This window comes from Felis catus, chromosome X (genome assembly GCF_018350175.1).
Source record: "Felis catus isolate Fca126 chromosome X, F.catus_Fca126_mat1.0, whole genome shotgun sequence".
In the NCBI taxonomy this organism is placed as follows: domain Eukaryota; kingdom Metazoa; phylum Chordata; class Mammalia; order Carnivora; family Felidae; genus Felis; species Felis catus.
The window spans coordinates 96,351,776-96,378,419 of NC_058386.1; the positions used below are offsets into that span (position 1 = coordinate 96,351,776).

Genomic DNA, 26,644 nt, shown 5'->3' on the forward strand with positions numbered 1-26,644 from the left:
GATGTCAGCATGGACAGAGATATAGAGTGAGATCGGAGGTTGCTTACTAATGACTTGATCTTTATTTTTCATCAATCAAATAAGTTAGTGGGGGCACCTGGGTGGCTTAGTAGGTTAAGCCTCTGACTCTTGATTTCGGTTCAGGTCATAATCTCACTATTTGTGAGTTCGAGCCCCACGTCAGGCTCTGTGCTGACAAGGCAGAACCTGCTTGGGATTCTCTCTCTCCTTCTCTCTCTCTCCCTGCCCCTTCTCCCACCTCTCTCTCAAAATGAATAAACTTAAAAAAAAAACTTCAAAAAATAAATAAATAAATAAACTTTAAAGAATAACAAGATATACCTTTAAAAATATAAAAGCCCTCTGGTTCATCAGCAGTCTTTATGAAAGGAACAAACCATGGAACAAACCATTCAAAGTTCATTAAGGAAGGATGAGAGATTAGTCACTGGCCAGAGGGGCTTCAACATCAGTCCTTCATCAGGAGCAAAATGTTCCAGACAGGACCATCCTGCAGAAGATGTAATCACTTGATATGGAGTACTTTCAGGGTCACCAGAAAGGTCCCTCACGTTCAAAAAAATTCTTCCTGGGAACCAACCTCCAGGACTCTTTAGGGATCCCTTACTTTAGTTTAAGTCATTGCATTTCTAGAGAGCAAACGGCAAATACCTCTTGGAGAAATAATATGCTGGCTGTGATCAACAGAAATTAGCTTCTTTTGAACATGAAGGGAGATGGGTGAGAATGAATACTTGACACAGATTTGACTTCCTAAAGAGCATGGTCAAGTTTAGGATCATGCAGAGCTTTTTTTTTTTTTTCTTAAATGTTTATTTTTTTGAGAGAGACAGAGTGAGAGTGGGGGAGGGGCAGAGAGAGAGGGAGACACAGAATCCGAAGCAGGCTTCAGGCTCTGAGTTGCCAGCACAGAGCCAGATGTGGGGCTGAAACCCATGAGCCATGAGATCACGACCTGAACCAAAGTTGGATGCTTAATATACTGAGCCACCCAGGCACCCCAGGATCATGCAGAGCTTTTAAGAAAAGCTACATGACAGCATAAGAGCGTTGAGCGACAGGACCAAAGGGCATCTTGTGGGAGGAGACGAGGCCACGCACTAGTTTCACAATTTTGCCAAAGCCATCCTGGTTCCAAACACACAAAACAGAAAAATTGCTGCCTAATTATAACAATTCTACCCACTTTTCCTAAAGATATTTTTGGTATTGGAATAATTTTTATCTTCACTCAGTAAGGTTGGCCAAGATTAAAATGTAAAACAAGTGAAATCATGAGTATGAGAAGAAAATGTGGCTGAATATATTTTGAGTGGGAAAGGTCTTTCTAAACATGGCACAGAGCACAAAGAGGTAACATGAAAGACTGATAAATATGGCCACCCAGAAATAAATAAACAAACTTAAAGGACTAAAAGAACTGCAAAGTCAAAAATAAACTAGGACTGGGGCACCTGGCCAGCTCAGTTGGTACAGTATGTGACTCTTGATCCCAGGGTCATGAGTTCAAGTCCACGTTGGGTGTGGAGCCTCCTTAAAAACAAACAAACAAACAAACAAACAAACAAACAAAACTAGGACTTACAGTTAGAATATATGAATAAATCTTACAACCAATAATTAAAAAAACCAAATTACCCAATTTTAAAATGGGTAGAGATACTTTCGACTTCCAGTCAGGCACACGAGCAGTTTAGAAGTTATCACTCCATTCTAACAACTAAAACGCTGAAAAATCAACTAAAACTGAAAAATCAACAACTCTTCTTAGATCCATCAGAGAAGTGAGGTCACAGGGCAAACCACTGCCCCAACATTGGAGAGACTGACAACTGAGCACTAAGAATCACATCTTACTGGAGCAGGAACCCATAGGCAGAAATCTCCATGGGAACCAGTATGAGGGGAGGAAAACCTGCACTGTAACTGACAAATTGTGGGAGGCTCAAGTGTGGACAAGTCTAAGCATTTAAAATGGCAGGGGTTCCCAAAAATAAATAAATATTTTAAATAAATACATACATAAATAAAAATAAAAAAGAAGACTCCAGGAATTCTAGTCATAGGGGAGCCGCTACTCTTTTGTTTTATCTCCAGAAGCCCTAGAACATTCTCACAGTGAATATCTGGGGGAAATCCCTCACGAGGAGGGAAAAGGTAACCACTTTGAAACACACCAGAACATTCTGTACTTAAGTCCTGCTCAGAGCACCTGGGTGGCTCAGCCAGTTGAGCATCCCACTCTTGGTTTCAGCTTAGGTCATGCTCTCACAGTTTGTGAGTTCGAGGCCCACAGTGGGCTCCACGCTGACGGCACAGAGCCGTCTCTCTCTCTGCCCTTCCCCTGCTCACTCTCTCTGTCTCTCTCTCAAAATAAAAAAAGAAGCTTTAAAAAAAATTAAAAAAGAAAAAAGAAAAAGAAAGCCTGCTCTCAAAATAAACTATCTTACCAAAGCCTAACCTATTGGAGTCTTGTTAGAGTCTAAACAACTCAGGGAAAGGGCAAAACCCAACTCTAGCCCATTCTAGACATCCTGTACCACGTAAACAAAAAGAAAACAGAAGCACTTGGGAAGTTCACAGCTCATGGGTATAGGTTCACTCAAAGCCTGAGACCCAATCATAGTTCTATAGAACACTTTCCCTACTTCCCCCACACCTTACCACCACACCACAAAAGGCCTATTTACCAGAGATCCTTTTACTCATTACACCATGTCCAGCTTTCAGCAGAAAATTACAAGGCATACTAAATGGCAAAAAACCAAAAAACAGTTTGAAGCCAGAGTGAGCATGAGAAGCAGCCTCAGATATGGCAGGCAACCTGAAATGAACAGATAAGGAATTTTTCAACTGCAGTTTCTTTTTTTTTTAAGTCTATTTATTTATTTTGAGAGAGAGAGACAGTGTGGGAGGGGCAGAGAGAGAGGGAGAGAGAGAATCCCAAGCAGGCTCCACGCTGCCCGTGCAGAGCCAGATGCAGGGCTAAAACTCACGAACTGTGAGATTATGACCAGAGTGGAAACCAAGAGTTGGACACTTCACTAACTGAGCCACCCAGGCACCCCAGATCAGGAAATTAAAACAACTATGATTAAGGCAGTGATGACAACTGTGATTATGATGAGGGCCCTAATGGCAAAAGTAGACAACATACAAGAACAGGTAGATAATGTAAGCATAGAGATGAAAATTCTAAGAATCAAAGATAACACCAAAGATCAAAAACATTGTAACAGAAGTAAAGGATGCCTTTCATGGGTTTATGTTTTTATTTTAAAAAAATTGTTTCAAATAATCCAGCGAAGAAATGGGCAGAAAACATGAATAGACACTTCTCTAAAGAAGACATCCGGATGGCCAATAGGCACATGAAAAGATGTTCAACGTCGCTCCTTATCAGGGAAATAGAAATCAAAACCACACTCAGATATCACCTCACGCCAGTCAGAGTGGCCAAAATGAACAAATCAGGAGACTATAGATGCTGGAGAGGATGTGGAGAAACGGGAACCCTCTTGCACTGTTGATGGGAATGCAAACTGGTGCAGCCACTCTGGAAAACAGTGTGGAAGTTCCTCAAAAAATTAAAAATAGACCTACCCTATGACCCAGCAATAGCACTGCTAGGAATTTACCCAAGGGATACAGGAGTACTGATGCATAGGGGCACTTGTACCCCAATGTTTATAGCGGCACTCTCAACAATAGCCAAATTATGGAAAGAGCCTAAATGTCCATCAACTGATGAATGGATAAAGAAATTGTGGTTTATATACACAATGGAATACTACATGGCAATGAGAAAAAATGAAATATGGCCTTTTGTAGCAACGTGGATGGAACTGGAGAGTGTGATGCTAAGTGAAATAAGCCATTCAGAGAAAGACAGATACCATATGGTTTCACTCTTCTGTGGATCCTGAGAAACTTAACAGAAACCCATGGGGGAGGGGAAGGAAAAAAAAAGAGGTTAGAGTGGAAGAGAGCCAAAGCATCAGAGACTCTTAAAAACTGAGAACAAACTGAGGGTTGATGGGGCGTGGGAGGGAGGGGAGGGTGGGTGATGGGTATTGAGGAGGGCATCTTTTGGGATTTAGGTCAAAAAAAAATTGTTTTAATGTTTATTTTTGAGGGCGGTGGGAGAGAGAGAGAGAGGAAAACAGGGGATCCGAAGCAGTCTCTGCACTGACAGCAGTGAACCAGATTCAGGGCACGAACTTGAGAACCATGAGATCATGATTTGAGCCAAAGTCACTCAACCGACTGAGCCACCCAGGCGCCCCTCATGGGTTTATTAGTAGATTGGACACAGCTGAGGAAAGAATCTCTGCTCTTCATGATAGCTCAATAGAAACTTCTAAAACTGAATAAAGCAAAGGGGAGGGCGCCTGGGTGGCTCAGTCAGTTAAATGTCCCACTTCGGCTCAGGTTATGATCTCACAGTTCACGGGTTCAAGCCCCACATCAGGCTCTGTGGTGACAGCTCAGAGCCTGGAGCCTGCTTTGGATTCTGTGTCTCCCTCTCTCTACCCCTCCCCCACTCAACTCTGTCTCTCAAAAATAAATAAACATTAAAAAAAATTTTTTTAAGAAAAAAGCAAAGGGGGAAAAAAGGCTGAAAAAAGCTAGCAGTGAATACCTAAGAACTGTGAGACGTCTACGAAAGGAATAACGTGTATAATGGGACTACCGAAAGAAAGAAAGAAAGAAAGAAAGAAAGAAAGAAAGAAAGAAAGAAAGAAAGAAAGAAACAGGAGAAATATTTGAAACAATTTTAACTGAACATTTTCCCAAATTAATGTCAGATTCCAAACCACAGATCCAAGGAAGCTCAGAAAATACTGAGCAGGGTAAATGCCCCAAAACTACACCTAGATATATCGTATTCAAACTTCAGAAAATCAATGATAAAAGAAAAAATGTTGAAATTAGCCAAAGGCAGGCAGGGCGGGGGGGACCTTATCTATAGAGGGGCAAAGGTAAGAGTTACAGCCAACTTTTCATAAACCATGAAAGAAGAGAGTGACTGAAATACTAAGTATTGGGAGAAAAAAAACCCACCAACCTAAAAATGTTGTACTCTGTGAAATTCTCCTTTGTGCACTTTGGTGATGAGCACCGGGTGTTGTACTAAAGTTCTGAATCGCTATATTGTACACCTGAAACTAAGATTACACTGTATGTTAACTAACTGGAATTTAAAGTAAAACTTCAAATCATAATAAACATTTTTTTTAAATAAAAGAGAAATGAAGATTTTCTCAGATGAACAAAAATTGAGGGCATTTTTTGCCAGGAGACCTGCTTTGCAAGAAATGTTAGAAGTTCTTCAGAGAGAGGGAAAATGATATAGGTCAGATCTATATAAAGAAAGGAACAGCATTGAAGAAGGAATAGTGAAGGTAAAATAAAAAGCATTGATCTTTCTTACTCTTAATTGATTTAACAGACAACAGTTTGTTCAAAGTAATAATAGCAACAACGTATTCAGTTATACACGCAGTTGACCCTTGATCGATGCAGAGGTGAGGGACACCAACCTCCCGCACACTTGGAAATCTGCGGACAACTTTTGACTCCCCAGAAACTTAACTGCTAATAGCCTACTGTTCACCTGAAGCCTTACCGATAACAGTCAATTAACACATATTTCATATGTTATATGTATTATATGCTGCATTAATACAATAAAGTAAGCTAGAGAAAAGACAATGTCAAGAAAATCATAAAGAATGATAATTCTTTCAATAAATACAGTATAGTACTATACTGTATTTATTGGATTACAGTACACTATACTGTATTTATTGAAAAAAATCCACACAGTTATGGATGCTTATATATAAATGAAATGAGTGACACGCAATGATACAAGGAACAAGGGACAAAAGGAGGAAGTTAAAATTATTTTGCTATTAGAAGGTACTCCTCCTACCTATGAAGTGGTATAGCCTTGCTTGAAAGTGAACTTGGATTAATTGCAAATGTATACTGCAAACTCTAGGGTAACCATTAAAATACATATATACATAAAGAAATGTAACTGAGGGGCGCTTGGGTGGCTCAGTCAGTTAACCGTCCGACTTGGGCTCAGGTCATGGTCTCAAGGTTCGTGGGTCTAAGCCCCACGTTGGGCTCTGTGTTGACAGTTCAGGGCCTGCAGCCTGCTTTGGATTCTGGGTCTCCCTCTGTCTCTGCCCCTACCCCCCACCCCCACTTATACTCTGTCACTCTCTCTCTCTCTCAAAAATAAACATTAAAAAAAATGTTTTTAATATATATAACTGAAATGCTAAGAAAGAAAACAATCATGTAATGTTCTCCAATAAAACCACACAAGGCATAACAAATATGGTAAATGTTAATCCATTGGAACTTTAAAGGTCAGTGGTCTAAATACACCAATTAAAAGGTAGAAATTGTCAAAGGGGAGCAAAAACAAGACCTGACTATATGGTGTCTACAAGAAACCACTTTAAATATAAAGACACATACAGGTTAGAAGTAAAGGAATGGAGAAAGATACACCATATGTATGCAAATAATCATATGAAAAGATGCTCAACATCATTTAAAATTAGCGAATTACAAAAAAATAATAATAAATTTAAAAAATTAGGGAATTACAAATTACAACAACAATGAGGGGCGCTCAGATAGCTCAGTAAGTTGAGCATCTGGCTCTTGCTTTGGGCTCCGGGCATGCTCTCACAGTTCATGGGACCAGGTTCTGAGCTGGCAGGGCGGAGCCTGCTTGGGATTCTCTCTCTCCATGCCCCCTCTCTCTGCCCCTCCCCCGCTCACGCTCTCTCACTCTCAAAATAAATAAATAAACATGAGGGGCACCTGGGTAGCTAAGTCAGTTGAGCGTCCAGCTCTCGATTTCGGCTCAGGTCATGGACTTGAGGTTGGTGAGTTTGAGCCCTGCTTTGGGCTCTGTGCTCACAGCTTAGAGAATGCTTGGAATTCTCCCTCTCCTCTCTGTGCCCCTCCCTTGCTCTCTTGCCCTCTCTGTCAAAATACAGAAACATTTAAAAATAAATAAACATTTAAAACCACAATGAGATTCCACTAGGCATCTATTATAATGACCAAAATCCAAAATACTGACGACACCAAATGCTGCCGAGGAGGTGGGGCACCAGGAATTCTCATTCCTTGCTGGTAGGAATGCAAAACGCTACAGCCACTTTGGAAAACAGTTTGGCAGTTTCTTCTAAAACTAAACATACTTGTGCCACACAAATGAATAGTTGTGCTCTCTGATATTCCCCCAAATGAACCGAAAACTTATGCCCACACAAAAACCTGCACTCATATTCATAGTTCATAACGCCTAAACATAAGCAACCAGGATATCCTTCACTGGGTGAATGGATAACTAAACAGTGATATATCGAGACAAGGGAATACTATTCCCCACTTAAAAAAAAAAAAAAATCAACCCATGAAAAGACAGCAAAGAAACCGAAATGGGTGTTCCTAAGTGAAAGAAGTTAATCTGAAAAGGCTACATAGTGTATGTTTCCAACTATGTGACGTTCTGAAAGGCAAGACTATGGAGACCATAAAAAGATCAGGGACTGTCAGAGGTTAGGGAGGAGAGTGGGATGAACAGACAGAGCACAGAGGATTTTCAGGGGAGCAAAACATTGTATATGATACTATAAGGGTGGATACATGTCATTATACATTTGTCAAAACCCACAGGATGTGCAACACCTAGAGTGAACCCTAACGTCAACTATAGACTTTGGATGATTATAATGTGTCAGTGTAGATTCATCCAGTCTAACAACTGTGCACCTGCTCACTCTGCTATGGGATGTCCACAGTGGTGGAGGCTGGACACATGTGGAGAACAGCTAAAGTGACAGTAACAATACAGGGGAAATATTAAGTGAGTCAAGTATGCTAAGATCCTTGTGGTGCTAATCAAAATGACAGGGCCAGCAAATAACTTGTTGGCTTTATTACAAAAGGGTAAGTATACCTCATACAATGTTAAGGGATACCTTAAACAGATAAAAACACAATATTTAGCTTCTCAGCCAGCAGAAGAAATAAAGGGAACATAGAAACCTTTATTAATCCAACAGAAGGTTGGACAGCAGAGGTGGGGTGGGGAGGGGGAGAAGCAAGGAAAAAAAATGGTTGATAAGTGGCATCCAAACTAAGTGAAAAGATGTGAGTTGCAGATATATATACATATAAAATGACAGAATTCATATGAAGTTTAAAAAAGCCCAGAGGACAAAACCACTTAATGTTTATGGGTGAATGAGGAACACAAAATTTGTGACAGCAGTTATCGCTGGGAAGAAAGCATGAGATCAAGGAAGAATATACAGAGTATCTAAACTGTGTACATGTTAATTTCTATTTCCAAAACCTTTTTTTTATTTTTATTTATTTTTTTAAATGTTTATTTATTTTGAGAGAGAGAGAGAGCATACACGTTTGCACGAGCAGGGGAGGGTCAGAGAGAGAGAGAGAGAGAGAGAGAGAGAGGGAGAGGGAGAGACACCCATGCAGTCTCTGCGCCGCCAGTGCAGAACCCGATGTGGGGCTCGAACTCTAAAACTGCGAGATCATGACCTGAGCCAAAACCAAGAGTCAGACACTTAATTGACTGAGCCACCCAGGCGCCCCCTAAATCTCTTTTATTTAATACTAAAACATAATATTAAGATTTCATGAAGGTAGGTGGTGGGTACCCAGGCATTCACTATTTTACTTCCTATTCTTGTCTATGTCAGAAAGAATTCGTATTTTAAAAAATAAGTTAAAAGAGAGGAGCAAAGCATAAGAAATCATGTATATGTATATACTTTATAGGAATAATTAAAGTCACATATATGTTGGAATAAGCATGCAAAAAATATGCACCTGACTCTTAAGACTGTGTCTAGAGGATTGCATTGCAACTTACTACCACTATCTGCTATATTTGCAACTTTTTGTTTTGTTTGACAATAAGCATGCATTAAACAGTAAAAATATATATATTTTTTAAGTAGGGACAATTAAAAAGAAATCAAGGGAGCCTGAACACAACTCTAGTCTTCTTTAGGAAAACTCAAAGCAACAACAGTTAAGACAAAAGAAAGAACATACTAGAAAATGCTATTTTCAAGCAAACACTCTCTGAATGTATTATTCTGCTACGTTATGTCAAAAAGCTGGGAGAAGCGATAAACAAATCAATGCAAAATGTAGATATTTTCTTGTGTTCGTGCTCAGCATTTCCATTGTTGCAGTGGGCAAAACTGAACGGATAAAATGTCATAATTTTGATTAAAGGGAAGGCTACGCTGTCCTATGGCAGCTGGCCTTGAAGATTAGGCCATCCTTAGGCTGTAATTGGATAATGCTGGCCTTGTTGATTTGAAGTAGAAGGCTAATCTAGGCAGTTTACAGTAACAAGGAAACTGTTAAGATTGCTGGCATGGTAACAGGAAAAGAAAAAACAAAATGTAGCAGGAGACTGGGACAGTCCTCTTGCCTGTATCTCACGCCAATGGCAGGTATCATTTACTGTACATTGGGCTGCAAGGATGTTTATATTCCATATAAATATGGTATATTTTTGCAAGTATAAAAATCTTGGCATAGACCATGAACATATTGTATCATGAATACAATAATATTGTATTCATGTGTATGGGGGTTCATTTTAAACAGAAATCATAGTTCTGGGATGTCAACTTTGTGCTGTGTGAGCATATTTTGAACAGAAATACATCACACATAACAGAGATATAGGAGAATTACACTCTTTCAGGATCATGTGGCAACCTCATTATGAACATATTTTATAAAACATACCCATGAGTGGGTTCATTATCTTTAACGGGAAAAGAGAATTGCCATAATCATAATTCATAGTCCTATTGCTGAGATGGGAAGGAGTCATATGGTAGCTTTTGGAAGAGACGACCAAAAGGGGAAAAAAAGGATTTGCATCAAATACTGCAATGTCATATACATAGTTTTTCCAACATGGGTAGTGTATTTCTCATTAAATATTATTAAACCTTATTTCACTTAGCATAATACCCTCCAGTGAAATAAGTCAGTCAGAGAAAGACAGATATCATATGTTTTCACTCATATGTGGAACTTGAGCTGAACAGAGGACCATGGGGGAAGGGAAGGGGAAAAAATAGTTTCAAACAGAAAGGGAGGGAGGCAAACCATAAGAGACTCTTAAATACTGAGAACAAACTGAGGGCTGATGGGGGGGCAGGGGAGAAATGGGTGATGGGCATTGAGGAGGGCACTTGTTGGGATGAGCACTGGGTGTTGTATCCCACGATGTACATGTATCCCACTGGGTGTTCATCCCGCGATGACTCACGGGAATCCCCATGGGAACCCCCAAAACCGAGAGCACACTTTACTCACTGTATGTTATCTCACTTGACAATAAATTAAAAAAAAATTTTTTTAATTTAAAAAAATAATTAAATAAAGAGGTTCTCATTGCTAGAAAGATACGGAATTTGGACAGTATCAAGTAAAATGATTTCCATTCCCTTATTTCTTCAACTTTTGTTCATTCACGGAAACTATGATTTAACTATACTACACAGCATTGGAAAGCCCCGACTCTGGAAACCAGATGCCTAATTACCAAGCTTTGCCCTACCATGAACTATCTTTCGGACTTTGGCCACGTTTCTTAACTAACCCTTAATTACTTCATCTGTAACACTGTATAAAAATAATTCCTATTGGGGTGCCTGGGTGGCTCAGTCGGTGGGGCGTCTGGCTTCGGCCCAGGTCATGATCTCATGGTTTGTGGGTTTGAGCCCCACATCGGGCTCTCCACTGACAGCTCAGAGCCTGGAGCCTGCTTCGGATTCTGTGTCTTCCTCTCTCTCTGCCCCTCTCCTGCTCATGATCTGTATGTCTCTCAAAAATAAATAAACGTTAAAAAATTTTTTTAATTCCTGGGGCTCCTGGGTGGCGCAGTCGGTTAGGCGCCCGACTTCAGCCAGGTCACGATCTCGCGGTCCGTGAGTTCGAGCCCCGTGTCGGGCTCTGGGCTGATGGCTCGGAGCCTGGAGCCTGTTTCCGATTCTGTGTCTCCCTCTCTCTCTGCCCCTCCCCCGTTCATGCTCTGTCTCTCTCTGTCCCAAAAATAAATAAACGTTGAAAAAAAAAATTAAAAAAAAAATTTTTTTTAATTCCTATTTATACTCTTTCAAGTGAATCAAATGACGAAGTCCAAGTAAAGCAATTTAGTATATACCTCACATGTAGTAGGTACTCAATAATCATTATCTAATAATAATGAATATATTCTCAAAAAAATAAATATTATTAAGCCTAATGGGCAAAGTTTAAAAGATAACGTTATACCAGCATTTCCCCCAAATGGATATGGAAATTTCCCAAAATGGGCTTCTCAAAAGGAGAGGACAGCATGAGGTCCACATGGACCTCAATCCCCTTCAGGAAAAGTAGTCTCTGCCAACAGGCTTCACCTGATGCAGAAACTGCCCTCAAGTTAAAAACTGCTGTGAAATTTGGCAGTATTTGTTAACATTTTAAATATTCATAACCTTTGAATATAGTCTTTAGAGCTGTAGGAAACCGTTTTACAGAATCCCGTAAGAATACAAAGATGAATGCATAAGGATCTTTATTGCAATGGTGTTCGGGGTGTTTTGCAATAACTAAAATGTTCATGGCATCCCAAACATTCATCAGTAAGGATCATCAATAAGATATTTAAATAAATCATGGCATACAAACTCAGCACCCAAAAAACAAATAATCTAGTGAAGAAATGGGCAAAAGACATGAATAGACACTTCTCCAAAGAAGACATCCAGATGGCTAGCAGACGTGAAAAAAAATGCTCCACATCACTCATCATCAGGGAAATACAAATCAAAACCACAATGAGATACCACCTTACACCTGTCAGAATGGCCAGAAATTAACAACTCAGGCAACAACAGATGTTGGCCAGGATGCAGAGAAAGAGGATGTCTTTTGCACTGCTGGTGGGAATGCAAACTGGTGCAGCCACTCTGGAAAACAGTATGGAGGTTCCTCAAAAAATTATAAATAGAAATACTCTATGACCCAGCAATTGCACTACTAGGTATTTATCCAAGGGATACAGGTGTGCTGTTTCAAAGGGGCACATGCACCCCAATGTTGATAGCAGCACTAGCAACAATAGCCAAAGTATGGAAAGAGCCCACATGTCCATCAATGGGTGAATGGATAAAGAAGATGTGATAGATAGACAGACAGATAGATAGATAGATAGATAGATATACACACACACAATGGAGTATTACTCAGAAATCAAAAAGAATGAAATCTTGCCATCTGCAACTACGTGGATGGAACTAGAGGGTATTATGCTAAGCGAAATCAGTCAGTCAGAGAAAGACAAATATCATATGACTTCACTCATATGAGGACTTTAAGAGACAAAACAGATGAACATAAGGGAAGGGAAGCAAAAATAATATAAAAACAGGGAGGGGGACAAAACATAAGAGACTCTTAAATACAGAGAACAAACAGAGGGTTGCTGGAAGGGTTGTGGGAGGGGGGATTGGCTAAATGGGTAAGGGTACTATGAAATGTTGTCAAAGAATACCTTCACAATCAAGGAGGCCCAGAAATTTCAGATAGATTTTACCAAATCTTCAAGTACTAAATAACTCTGATATTATTTCACCTGTTTCATGGCAGGAAAGAATCCAAATTATCTTCTTCAAATTTCAGAGAAAGCTTGGGCTCAGTCTCACTTATGAATATCAACACAAACATATTATTCCAGATGTATACAAATAGAATTAGGCAGCCTATTGAAAGAATAACACACCAACGACCAAGTGGTCTATTTCTAAAAGAAAAAAATGTTTAACGTGAAGAAACCCATCAATATAATTCACTATATTAACAGATCAAGGGAGAAAAATACCACGATCATTTTTATAGATGCTGAAAACATATTTGACAAAATTCAACATTGATTGCATATTTCAAATGCTGTTAATAAACTGGGGATAGATAGAGACTTGCTCAACATGATATTTAAAACCATTTGATACTGATGTGTAAACAGAAAGACAGACATAGCAACAGACCAGAATATGGTCCAGAAATAGAGACAAACATATACGGAACGGTAGGAATAAAAGCCACATTTCAAATCAGTGAAGGAAATGGTTATATTCAACAAATGGCATTGTGACAACTGGCTAGATGTATACTAGATCCCTACCACACTTCTTATACCAAAATACATTACAGATGGGATTAGTTCTTAAGAAACAAAAATATATTAGGAAAAATTAACTGGATATGTTTAGGACTTTGGAATAAGAAAAGTCCCTTTAAATAATACACAAAATACAAAGCCATAAGGAAAATGTTTATATACTTGACTACATTAAAAATTAAAATTTTCTGCAGGAAAAAACACTCCTTACCTCAAAATGATTCTAGATGGATCAAAGATTTAAACATGTTTTTAAATCATAGAAAAACAATGAGAGTTTTTAAAAAATAATTCCTAAGTGGGGAAGAACTTTCCCAATAGGGCATCAAATCTAGAAGTATCAAGAAAATATTGAAAAATTTGAATGCCTGAAAATTTAAAAGGTCTGCCTAGAAAAAAACACTAAAACCACAGTTAAAAGACAGCCTGGACAAATTCTGGCAATTCATATGAAACATAGTACTAGTTTCCTTAATATATAAAGAACTCCTACAATTCAAAAAGGAAAAGGCCAACAAAAATAGCCACTGGGTGGCTCAGTTGGTTAAGTGTCCAACTTCAGCTCAGGTCATGATCCTGAAGTTCGTGAATTCGAGCCCCACATCAGGCTCTGTGCTGACAGCTCAGAGCCTGGATTCTGCTTTGGATTCTGTGTCTCCCTCTCTCTCTGTCCCTCCCCTGCTCATGCTCTGTCTCTCTCTCTCTCTCTCTCTCTCTCTCTCAAAAATAAATATTTTTTTTAATTTTTAATAAATTAAAACAAATAAAATGTGTTTTTAAAAAAAGACAAAGGATATGGACTGACAGTTCACAAAAAAAGGGAATTGGTTTTAGAATGTCAAAACTATTAAAGTTCACGCATATTAAAAAGATGCACACTTACAATGACATACCATTTTCACCTATTAAACTGTGAAAGATCCAAAAGTTTGATAACACTATTTTTTTTAACGTTTTATTTATTTTTGAGAGAGGGAGAGACAGAGCATGAACAGGGAGGGTCAGAAAGAGGGAGACACAGAATCTGAAACAGGCTCCAGGCTCTGAGCTGTCAGCACAGAGCCCGACGCGGGGCTCGAACTCACGGACCGGGAGATCATGACCTGAGCCGAAGTCGGCCGCTTAACCGACTGAGCCACCCAGGCACCCCTGATAACACTATTTTTGATGAGGGTGTAAGAAAACAGGCACTCTTACACTTCTGACGGAAATGTAAATTCATGCAACCAGCCCAGAGATCAATTTAGCAATACCTATCAAGATTTAAAATAATTGACCCAGTAACTATATTTCATAGAATTTATAGTACTGTTATACTCCCACATTTATGAAATGACATATATATGGGGTTATTTATTGCAGCACTGTTTGCAACAGTGTTGCAAACAACCACATTCCCATCAAATAGGGGACAGTTAAATTTTAAAAATTTTTTTTAATGTTTATTTATTTTTGAAGGAGAGAGAAAAGACAAGAGTGCAAGCAGGGGAGGGGCAGAGAGAGGGAGACAGAATCCGAAGCAGGCTCCAAGCTGTCAGCACAGAGCCTGACACAGGGCTCGAACTCACGAGCTGTGAGATCATAACCTGAGCCAAAGTCAGATGCCCAACCCACTGAGCCACCCAGGTGCCCTGGGGACAGTTTAAATAAATAAAAGATCACCGCACCTGGTCGGCTCAGCCAGTAGAGCATGCAACTCTTGATCTCGGGGTTGTGAGTTCATGCCTGAAGTTGGGCGTACAGCTTACTTAAAAATAATAGATAGATAATAGATAGATAGATAGATAGATAGATAGATAGATAGATAGATAGATAAAAGACCTATATGATTATATTCTACATGATCTCTAGAGGACACATGAAAAATGGTAAAAGCTATTTCTGAGGAAGCAAACTCATAGACTGGGGTTCAGTGATTACAAGGAGACTTACTTCCTATTATATATATTTTTCAAAATACTCCTTGAGGTTTTTATTCTGTCCATAATTTACCTATTTTGGGGTTTGTGGTTTTTTTGTTTTTATTTTTTAGAGCGAACACAAGCAGAGGAGAGGGGCAAAGGGGGGGGGAGAGAGAGAGAGAATCTTAAGCAGTCTCCAAGATCAGCACAGAGCCCAACATAGGACTTGATCCCATGACCTTGGGATCAGGACCTAAACTGAAATCAAGAGCAGCACTCAAACAACTGAGCCACCCAGGAGCCCCTGATTTTTTAAACTATTTTTATGTATTTAATAAACTCGTAGAAACTGGCATATGCCAAACACTATCAGCTTTCCAAATATTAACTCAGGTATTTTTCTTAACAACCCTATGAGGTAGTACTATTATTGTCTCCATTTTACAGATGATGAAACCCAAGTATATAGGGTCACATTATGACTTCTGTGGGCCCTGGGTATTTTGGATGTTGTGGAACAATTCCATCATAAAAAATATTGAAAATTATATTTTAAAACTGCTTTTGTATATAACAACAAATATAATACCAGGCTGGATTCATTTTGTTTTAAGTTGATTTATTTTGAGAGAGAGAGAAGTGTGTGCGAGCAGGGAAGGGTAGAAAGAGAGAGAGAAAGAGAATCCCAAGCAGGCTCCATGCTTGGCGAGGAGCCCCACAAAGGGCTTGATCTCACAACCGTGAGATTGTGACCTAGTCGATATCAAGAGTTGGACACTTAACCAACTGAGCCACTCAGGCGCCCCTGGATTCATTACTATATACTCATTAGTTTTAATTTTTTTTTTTAACGTTTGTTTATTTTTGAGACAGAGAGAGACGGAGCATGAAAGGGGGAGAGTCAGAGAGAGAGGGAGACACAGAATCCGAAGCAGGCTCCAGGCTCCGAGCGCTCAGCACAGAGCCCGACGCGGGGCTCGAACTCACCAACCGCGAGATCATGACCAGAGCTGAAGTCGGACGCTTAACCGACTGAGCCACCCAGGCGCCCCATATACTCATTAGTTTTATATTCATTTTTACTTCTGATTTTAAAGGAAAGTAAAGCATTTCATGGGCTCATAAAAGTATAATAGGTCTTAGGCATTGTGTCTCCTGCAGGCAACTGAGAAGCTAAGTAACTTATCCAAGGAAACACAGCCAGTAAGTGGTAAAACTGGGATTTGAACCCAGGAATCGTGGTTTCAGAATCACAGCTTTTAATCTGTATGCTAGATAAATAAAGCAAATCATAGGGGGGAAATTATGTCGTTTATACATATGTTGACATAAAATTACCTAAAGACAAATTTTTTTTCATTTTTTTTAAGTAGACTAAAAACAAAAAATAGGTTTTACATCCAGCGTGGGGCTTGAACTCATGACCCAAAGATCAAGAGTCACATGCTCTACTGACTGAGCCAGGCAGGAACCCCCCTAAAGACAAATTAGCTGAAGAAATCATGGAGGAAAATAGCGTACATATTATGTTTTATAAAAAGGTTTACATACACATGCTATCTCTTGAAGAATGTATTTCATTTGTTTTTAAGTTTTATTTATTTATTTTAAGAGAGAGAGAGAGAGAACAAATGAGCAAGTGAAGGGCAGAGAGGGAGAGAGGGAGAGAGAATCCCGAGCAGGCTCCATGCTGTCAGCACAGGGCTCAAAATATAAGTTAAAGGGGCACGTGGGTGGCTCATTCGGTTAAGTGTCTATCTTTGGCTCGGGTCATGATCTCAGTTCATGGGTTCAAGCCCCGCATCGGGCTCTGTGCTGACAGCTCAGAGCCTGGAGCCTGCTTTGGATTCTGTGTCTCCCTGTCTCTCTGTTCCTACCTGCCTTGTGCTCTCTCTCTCGCTCTCAAAATAAATGAATAAACATTTTTTAAAAAATTAATAATAATAAATAAATATCTGGAGAAAAGGACTGGGGAACTGGGAGCCTGGGGAACTTACTTTTTCATTGTGTGTGCCTTTGTGCCATTGGATTTTTTTTTTTTTTTTTTTTTACTGTGAGTATATATTTACTGATGAGAAAACTGAGGCCCAAACAAGGTTACGTAACTTGCTCAAGGTTATACAGGTAGTAATGAAACCAATTGTATATAAGAATGAACTATTCAGCCAATCAATAATACATTGTTGTTTCTAAGTATAAACCTTTGAATGTATCCGTTAAATTTCATCATTTGTATCCATAGCCAGTTAGCTAGGCTCTTTTTGCATTATGATTCTGGATCCATCGCATTTATCTTTATGATCCCCTTAAACCTGGCAAGCATGCTTTCCGTATTTCCACCCACATTGTTGTTGAAAATGTTTAACACATGACAAGGCTTAAGCAGTGCTCTGCTGGTGGGACTAGGCATTTCTCCAGGATCTCATCAATCCATCTCTTTGGGTAATGAGCTAGCTACCAATCCAATTGATTGTACCATCTATCAATTCCGCTCACATCTTCCCACTTACCCTTGCCCAAAGGTTATCTGAAGATCCAAATGTTTTACTGCAGTGTCCATAGCATTCCCTTGTTCAGTAAGCTATTCTGAAACCCCTTTTATAGTGGGTAGTTAAAATTAATAAATGGTTGGTTTCTTTACCACGTTCTACAGGCTTCTGAAATTTACAGTGCCGCCAATCCCCCAGAACTCAGGCAAACTGCTTCAGGAAGACCGATCTCCACCCCCAAATTTCTCATAACAGGTTTGAACAGAACATTTTAAAAAACAGAGCTATACAACTGTTTCCCCCACTGGAATCAACCCACTGCCACCCAAAATAACCCAGACAACTGAACACAGCAGCTGGCAAAGGGCCGGGCGTCTCTAGCCATGGGGGGAAGGGAGGTAAATGCGCGCTGCCGAAGAAGCACTCTCTGTGACAACTCCTCGCTCCATTTCTAGCGATAACACACAGGCTACGGTCAAAGTGTTGGGAGAAGAACACATTTTCTGGTTTCCCCTGTAATCACACACTATGGCATTGAATGTACATGGGTAGCCCTAACTGAACACAACTGCCTAGTTTCTGAAAAGTTTACTGTAAAGTAGAATTTAAGGAATTCATCTTTTCATTGACTTACCCACCAAATTGGAGCCACGATGCCCTGCAAAGTGTTTTGTTTCCTGGTTGTTAAAAAAAAAAAAAAATTACACTTACAAATGCAGCAGAATTTTCAATTACATATTTTAGAGGGAAAAATGTGATTAACACTAAAATAATAAATAACATGCTTTACTCAAAATGTCAGAGTAGAATGACTAAAAGCAAAAACAGTAATGTGTCAGAGATTCTGGTAATAGAATTACTTAACTAATACTGCCTCACATATCGTTCCTCTATGAAAGCTCAATTTTGCACCATTTCTAATATTTTCCCCGTTTTAGATTTGCCATCCCCTTTTCAGACCTCTTCATGAGATGAAGTCTATATGGCCTGTGAAATGATTTGCTTTGATAGAAGATAATGATGCATAAAGAAGGTCTGTTCAAATATGCAGTTGACTGGCAGCTGCTTAATTAATGTCTAAAGAATTATTAGTAAATTAAATTGTGACTATACCATTCCCAACCTAATGGTAAAAAGGGTAGTAGTGCTCTCATTAAGACATGTTATTGTATCAAAACAGTGGTTGTTGAGATTGACAAAATGCTGATCATAGTTACATATTAACTCTGTGCTGTCATTTATCGCTCCAGGATAGAGTAATGACAGCTAACTTTTACTGAGCATTCACTGTGTACTATATCCCAGATACTATGGGAAGTGCTGTACGTGCATTATCACATTTCAGGCTGATAACAACCCTATAAAACAAAAAGCATTGGTATCACCATTTTATAGAAGAAATTGAGGCACAGAGGAGCTAAGTAATTTGACAAGGATCACAGTAAGTGGTAGAGCCTGATATGAAGCCAGACTAATTTCAGAGCCGGAATTCAACCACTACACTAGGGAAAGAATTGGGCATTTCTATTGATGATGGAATGGGGGTGGGGGGTGGGGAGGAGATATAACAGCAGCAACTTTGTCTTTTAAAAAGAAAATGAAGTTGCATGGGGTGCCTGGGTGGCTCAGTCGGTTAAGCATCCGACTTCGCCTGGGGTCATGATCTCATGGTCCATGAGTTTGAGCCCCGCGTCGGGGTCTGTGATGACAGCTCAGAGCCTGGAACCTGCTTTGGATTCTGTGTCTCTGTCTCTGCCCTTCCCCTGCTTGCTTGCTCTCTCTCTCTCCCTCTCTCTCTCTCAAAAATAAACATTAAAAAAATGAAGTTGCAAAACATAAGCACACACAATTGCTGTTTGTATTTACTACATAAATGTCTTGATTTCAGTTTCTCTAAATCAATGACAAATGAGAGACATCTCCTTAACTGAAGTTGGACTCTGTCAATATACTATGTATCTGTAAATGGTTTTTAATTAGGTTAAAATTGAACTCCACTACCCCCACGCAAATATTGTAGCTTTGATGTCTTTGGGATAAGTAGCCGACAGCACATTTTTATAGAGAAGCACTACAAAGAGAAACGGGAAAGACTGTTTTCCTGGAGCTTGGCTGAGGACTATGGCGGGAAAGGCCTGGAGCACACTAGTCCAGTGCTCTCAAGACTCAACCCTCGTGTGAATATAAATTATTGCAAATTCTTACACAGCTAAAAATAACAATCCTTACTTTACAGTAGATTCAATAGAACACAATTCTAACTAAATATGTTAATATACCTAATACTGCTATTTCCGATTATGGTTTTATGGTCAAGAAGTCATATTAGAAAATAGGGATTCTAAAACAATGATCTTCTTTTTTGAGTGATGTACTTAAAAAATATATATACTAACCAGTTGAGCTGTATCCCGACCTCAGAACTACACACGGGTCCTTCTTCCAACCCCCCAGCTTGCAAAATAATCTCTCTTCTCTATAAAATCTCTCAAAGTTCCTCTTGAATAACAATTGCCTGATTATCACGAAACCAGCCCTATATCTTTTCCCTTAAAGTATATGCAAATCACCTATTTTCACTCTCTAAAATAAATCTCCTGTCCACATCCCAAATCAGTTACTGCTTTTATGCTGTTTCTCTTGATTAAGGAGTGGTAGCAATTATTATTATTTCTAGTATTAGTCATGGTTTCCAGGGAATAGCGAGGCTATAATTCATGCTTTACTGCAATGGGTAAATCAGGCAAGTAAAAAACAGCACGAGCCCATAATTTAAATCCTCTTTGAGTTCTTAATCTAAGCCTCTGACATTTGAATTAGGAACAGTAATATATGGTTAAAATTAAACCACGAAGCAAGCCCATATAAATGACTATAAAATCTAACTCTATCACCCAGAAACTCATAAATTAAGACACAAGATTAAAACTCTGCTTTTAATTCTTAGTATTATACCTTAATGCTGCAATATATAACATGCTAAATAGATGTATATTTTGTTTTCATTTACATTGCGTGTTACATAGAGTAAGGCCTTTTGATCTTAACTAAAAGCCTGTAATCTGCAGCTGACAAGTTATTCCTCTGAAAACACATTTTTCCAATTAATGAAAAACCAGAAAGCATTTTTATGTCATTAAATCTACACTCCATTTATTCTAAGTAAGAGGAATTATATCCTCCTTTACTCTTGGTTGTGATTTAAGTCTAGACTCTTTCCCATCCTCTTTTTCCCCTTTGATGCCGGTTTTCTAAGAATCATGGATCAGCGTAAATTGCGTGAGATGGAAATACTGTTTATAAAGAGAAACATCACACTATTTCAGACGATGAACGGGTAGGTGGTCTTTCATTCTCTGTCCCCAGGCTATGTATGAATGGCTGCCCCATTGGGAGTGGCAACCAACATTTCCCTTTTGTTCTATTGTTCTATTACAGGACCCTCCCCCCCCCCCCCCCCCCCCCCCCCCGCCCTTTTCTTAGCTCCTCTTTGTCCCATGCTACATTGCCTCCACTATAACCCTTCCACCCAGCCCCAGTCCCATCTGGCCTAAGTGCTGGCAGGCAAATGGAGACAGGAAAAAGAAAGGGAATGCTACTCAAGAGATCAAGAGATGGAGAGGAACTAACGTTCCTTGAATACTTGTTTTGTGCCAGGGGCTGGGCCAAGCATTTTTATGTGCCATGTCATTTAATTCTGTACCAACCCTACAAAATTGGAACTACTATCTTCAGTTGTACAGATGATGAAACAGACACCACATGGATCCTTTAAAAAATATGCCCGACACTTACACAGCTAACACAGGTCATAAAAGAAACAAGGGTTCGGGGGCACCTGGGTGGCTCAGCCGGTTGGGCATCCGATTTCGGCTCAGGTCATGATCTCACAGTTCCTGGGTTCGAGCCCCTCGTCGGGCTCTGTGCTGACCGCTCAGAGCCCGGAGCCTGTTTCAGATTCTGTGTCTCCCTCTCTCTCTGCCCCTCCCCAGCCTCACACTCTGCCTCTCTATCTCTCTCAAAAATAGACATTAAAAAAAATGTTTTAAAGAAACAAGGGGAATCAAAAAACTTAAAGGAAGGCAAATTCTGCTTATCTTCCTCCTCACCACATCTCTCCAGCCCTCAACCCCAGGGCTCATCTTCCTGAGACCAGCAGGGCCAGTTGTCTCCAGCCTAGTATTCTCAATGAGCCTTCAACTGTAACTCTTAATATTACCTTAAAGTTAACTCTTAAATGGTACTTACGATAAAGCCATACACACAGTCTCAGAGACAAATGAAGGGATGGAAAAGTCTTTGGACTTCCATTTCCAGGAATATGGAAGACTAGGTCTCCTAAAAAAAAATCTCCTCCTACAAAATACCTAGAAATTCTGTAGGTTTGCTTTTATTTTTTTAAGTTTATTTAGTTTGAGAAAGAGAGAGTGAGGGGCAGAGAGAGAGAGGGAAAGAGACAATCCCAAGCAGACTCCACACTGTTATGCAGAGCCCGACACAGAGCTCGTTCCCACGAACTGTGAGATCACGACCTAAGCCAAGATCATGACCTGAGCCAAAATCAAGGGTTGTTTAACTGACTGAGGCACCCCTGTAGGTTTATTTTGAATCCTTTTGATGTGTAACATAACTCAGCCATCAAGAAAGAAGAGGAAATCTCCAAAAGTCAAAAACAAAAAAAGATGCTGAAGGCAGAACAGTAAACAGATGTTAATGCTTCAACAGCCCTGGGTGTTTTCACACTTGTCTGTAACCAATATTCAAAGAGATATTAGCAGAGAAATGTTCAGAATTTATGAAAGTTATGAATCCTCAAACTCAGAAGGCACAAACCAAAAGCAGGATTTGAAAAAGAGAAATTCCAAGTTGTAAAGGAAAAACTCAGATTTGTTCTTCCTATGTAGGGAAAAACCTCAATCTAGTCTGATGGGGTTTTGGGGTGATGGAGGGGGGTGGAGCTGACAGCCAAGAAAGCATTCTTGAAGACATCTTTGGTGCAAAAAGGTGATTTTATGAAAGCATGGGGACAGGATGTGTGGGCAGAAAGAGCTGCATTGGGGTTGTGACGAGTAACTGATTATATACCCTCAAATTGGGAGGCTGTTAGGGACAGCATACGTCTCTAAGATATTTTGGAAGCAAGGTTTCCAGCACCTTGAGGGGTCAGCTGTTGCTAGGGAAACATCATTATTACCATTTAATAAAACCTCAGTCATGAGACCCTTTAGATGTATATCAGGGCCAGAAGCCTGGAGTATGATTGCCAGCATATATCTTGGGGGAGTTGAGATAAAGGAAGTTTCCAAAGGAATTTTTATATGGTACAGTAGACTTATAGGATCCTGGGGGGTCAGGATAATGTTAACCCACGATTCCCTTTTGCCCCTAGCAAAGTGTCATCATCGAGGCAGCTGAGCTCCCAGAGGGAGGACACTCTCCTGGTCTCAAGGACTTGTCAGTGGGCTGTAGGCAGCAAGGGAATTTAATTTTTCATTTGCCTTAGTTTGTCACATCACCATGGCAAGCATGTAAACCCCTTCCATCTTGGTGAGGGTGATATTAGGGCTTCAGGAGACAGAGTCTGTAGGTTTCTGGAGATTAGGCTACGGAGAAGATTGCCTTTTTCTTGCAGTTTACTCAGTTATCCATGAACTGAAGGAGACTCCTGTCCTGCATGACTGTGATCTCTATCGGTCAACTATCTGCTTTTTTTCCTTTCCCCTGTCCTTGGGCAGCCAGGAGTGTCCAAGGAATATCACACATATCCCACCTGGTGGGGGGGGGGGGAGGGTGGCAGTGCTGTTAGCATGTACTTTGCCTTCAGCTCGCCCCACGCTCCCTCATCATAGTCTACCTAGTGTGTTGGGGAAAACTCAGTTCTCCCCTCCTGTGTTTCTTCTTTACTTTTTTTTAAAAAAAATTTTTTTAACGTTTATTTATTTTTGAGACAGAGAGAGACACAGCATGAACGGGGGAGGGGCAGAGAGAGAGGGAGACACAGAATCCGAAGTAGGCTCCAGGCTCTGAGCCATCAGCCCAGAGCCCGACGCGGGGCTCGAACTCGCGGACCGCGAGATTGCGACCTGAGCCGAAGTCGGACGCTTAACCAACTGAGCCACCCAGGCGCCCCATCTTCTTTACTTTTTTACAAAGACACCCTACTCACACAGAACACTTCCCTTCTGACACTTCTGGTCACCAGATGCAGGTTTTTACCCACACCAAGCAATGCTCTGTGACACCAGCCAGGTATCCCATAATTTAACCCCATTCTAACACTATCTTTGAGATAGTGCCAGACCCCACAGGTTAAGGACTCAGGTCCCACAAGACTGCTCACCCTCCCACTGCCTACTTCAGATGCCAATGCAAGTAGCAGGCCCCCAGGTCACTCATAACTTCCATCCGATTTGACTACAAATGGGAGGTTGCCATGACTCTGTCCTCAGGTTCAATTAATTTGCTAAAGTGGCTCACAGAACATAAAGAAACACATTTACCAGTTTATTAAGAGATATGACAGAAGATACAGATGAACAGTCAGATGAAAAGACACATATGGCCAATTCCCAAACAAAGGAACTTCTGTCCCCATGGAGTTGGGTTCATCACCCTCCCCGTGTAGACGTGTTCACCAGCCTGAAAGCTCTCTGGGATTTTACGGAGACTTCATCATGCAGGCATGACCAATTATTAGCTCCGTTCCCAGCCCCTGTGCCCGCTCTGGAGGATGGGGTTGAAGCTGAAAATTCCAAGCTACTAATCACGGCTTGGGCTTTCTGGTGACCAGCCCCCAGCCAAGAGCCATGTAGGACCCCATGCGGAGTCACTCCAACAGCACAAAAGGTGCTCTCAGTGCTCCTATATTAGGAGATCACAAGGGTTTTAGGAGTTCGGTGCCAGGAACTGGGAGCAGAGACCAATATATATGTTTTCTTTTATCTCACACAAATCTAAACATATTGCTGTCAAATATCAAAAACAAAATATTTTAGAGCACCCAGAAGGAAAAATAGATTATTATAAAGAAAAACTGACAGCAGGCATGTCAACAGCAACAATAACAGAAGAGGGGCACCTGGCTGGCTCATGCGACAGAGCGTGTGACTGTTGATCTTAAGGTTGTGAGTTCAAGCCCCACAATGGGTGTAGACATTACTTAAAAAAATAAAATCTTTAAAAAAAAAAAACACCCAGGAAGGATACCTGGGGGGCTTAGTAAGTTAAGTGCCTGACTCTCGATTTCGGCTCAGGTCATGATCTCACGGTTCCTGGGTTTGAGCCCAGCGTCGGGCTCTGTGCAGACAACTCAGAGCCTGGCGCCTACTTCAGATTCTATGTCTCTCTCTCTCTGAGCAACACAACTCTTTTTTTTTTTTTAAGATTTTATTTTTAAGTAATGTCTACACCCAACATGGTGCTTGAACTCACAACCCAAGATCCAGAGTTGCATGTTCCACCGACTGAGCCAGCCAGGCACCTCCCCCCACATTTTTTTTAAAGATTTGATTGATGGATTGCTTGATTGAAGTAAACTCTGCACCCAGTGTGGCACTTGAACTTACAACCCTGAGTTCAAGTGAAAAACTAAGCAACACGTTACTAAAAAACAATCCATGGGGTGCCTAGGTAGCTTAGTCGGTTAAGTGTCCAACTCTTGATTTTGGCTCAGGTCACGATCTCAGACCTGATCTCACAGTTAATGAGTTCAAGCCCCAAATCGGGCTCTGTGCTGACAGCGTAGAGCTTGCTTGCGATTTTCTCTCCCTCTCTCTCTGCCCCTCCCCTGCTTGCTTGCTTGCTCTGTCTCTGTCTCAAATGAATAAACTTAAAAAACTTAAATAAAATAAAATAAAATAAAATAAAATAAAATAAAATAAAATAGCAATCCATGAATCAAAGGGGACGTTTCGAGGGAAATAAAAAATATATTGATATTGAGGGGTGCCTGGGTGGCTCAGTCAGTTCAGCTCAGGTCATGATCTCACAGTTCATGGGTTCAAACCCAGCATCAGGCTCTGTGCTGACAACTCAGAGCCTACAGCCTGCTTCGGATTCTGTGTCTCCCTCTCTCTCTGCCCCTCCCCTGCTTGTGCTCTGTCTTTCTCTCAAAAATAAATAAACACTAAAAAAAATTTTAAATATATTGATGTTGAATGAAAATAAGAACACAACATATTAAAATCTGTGGGACACAGCTAAAGCAGTGCTGAGAGGAAAATTTATAGCACTAATAACATATAATTGAAAAAAAAGAAAAATCTGAAATCAATAATCCAAACTCCCACTTCAAGGACCTAGCAAAAGAACAAAATAAATGCAATGAAAAAACATTTAAATAAAATAAGTAAGTAAGTAAATAAGTAAATGCAATGCAAGCAGGAAAGACATAATAAAGATAAGAGAAACCCATGAGATGAAAACAGAAAACAATAGGAAAAATATCAGTGAAACAAAGAGCTGGTTCTTTAGAAAGATCAAAACAATTCACAGACCTCTAGTCAGCCTTACAGAGAAAAGGGAACACACACTTTGTATACCTTGCAAACATCAAAAGGATAACAAGGAAATACTAAGAACAACTGTAAACATAAATTTGTCAATTTCAGTGAAATTAACCAGTTCCTCAAAAAACACAAATTAGGGGGTGCCTGGCTGGCTCAGTCAGTAGAGTATGTGACTCTTGATCTCAGGGTTGTGAGTTTGAACCCCACGTTTGAGTATAGATATTACTTAAAAATAAAATCTTTAAAAAACACACACACACATTGACACAATTCACTCAACATGAAATAGATCATTTGAATAATCTTATAACTATAAGGAAATTTATTTAGCATTTTAAAGACTCAATTTAGGGACTACTGGATGGCTCAGTCAGTTAAGCTTCAGACTTCGGCTCAGGTCACGACCTCATGGTTCATGGGTTCGAGCAGTGCATCAGGCTCTGTGCTGTCTTCGGAGCCTGTCAAAGG

The 26,644-nt window shown here is 40.1% G+C and overlaps 1 long non-coding RNA gene across 3 annotated transcripts in view; it reads right to left on the bottom strand.

Annotated features, from left to right (window-relative positions):
* The window catches only part of LOC109496578, a 189,911-nt gene that overhangs the window by 123,307 nt on the left and 39,960 nt on the right, over positions 1-26,644 (bottom strand). For all 3 annotated transcript variants that reach the window (XR_006592834.1, XR_006592832.1, XR_006592833.1), the window contains exon 3: positions 18,304-18,346. This is a non-coding gene — a long non-coding RNA (uncharacterized LOC109496578). The remainder of the gene's footprint in view (positions 1-18,303; positions 18,347-26,644) is intronic.